The sequence below is a fragment of the Prunus dulcis genome, chromosome 2, assembly GCF_902201215.1.
Source record: "Prunus dulcis chromosome 2, ALMONDv2, whole genome shotgun sequence".
Lineage (NCBI taxonomy): Eukaryota > Viridiplantae > Streptophyta > Magnoliopsida > Rosales > Rosaceae > Prunus > Prunus dulcis.
In genome coordinates, this window is record NC_047651.1 from 919,924 (window position 1) to 921,041 (window position 1,118).

Genomic DNA, 1,118 nt, shown 5'->3' on the forward strand with positions numbered 1-1,118 from the left:
TTTTCCATTTTCCCACACCCAACTACCCCTAGTAATGTTATTAAAATGGAACCAATAATTACGGATTCTTATCCAACTAGTTGCCTTAATGAAATATAAATAAAATAATAAATTTTAAGCACTGTCCCCTCATTTTTCAGAAATTATAATTGGTAGTGAAGTAGTTTATATTGCTTTTCGGGCTAAGAGATGTCAAAATGCTGACGGTACATGTGTCGACATCGTGACCAACCCACCAAATTATCCCAAAAAAAATAAATATAACTCGATTTGGGCAGAGATGAGAGAGAGATGAGTTACAAGTTTAGGGCTATGAGTCAAGGGGTATGAATCACAACTATGAGTGAGAAGGTATGAGTCCGAAGAGGTTTCAGTGAGAAGATCTGAGTGAGAAGAGTTACAACTGAGAAGATTGAACATGTCTTCGTCTTCATCTCCCGCTCAAACAAAGAGGTGTCACTATTGTGGAGCTACAATGGTGCTTCGGGTTTCAAAATCTGAAAAAAAATCGAGGGAAGCCATTCTGGAAGTGTCTAACCTCCTATGTAAGTTTTAATTTAATGAATATGTATGTGGGTGAAAAGACACCTATGTCTAACTCTGACATAATTATTTTCCATATATGATGCCTGCAATTAGGGAGCCACCAGTTGCAATGGATTCGAATGGGTTGATGTAACCTCTGCTGAAGCAGAACATCAAGATGACACATATGATGCTAGAGTGCTGAACATGCTGAAGTCCATTAAGGACTTGGTACTAGTTTTATTAGTTGTATCAATTGTCATTTTATTTGTTCTGTTAATGATCATTTAACTGCACGGTTTCTCCTAGTTTGTGAAAGTTCTCCCGCACAAGACATGTTGCACGCACCACCAATGAGACCCTAAACCCATTTTGTAATATTTGTTCTTCAAATACGTGGATTGGCATTGAATTTCAACAAATGCATTAATTTGTTTGAAAACACGCAAAAACGTTCCAACACTTACTTTCAAAAACCAAGTAATAACGAAGACGATAAAATACGTCATTCAGGGCCAATACGATAAAATCATACGAAGCATTAATTTGTTTTTATTGGTCCGATATTGAATTTTTATTGACAATGTATTGAT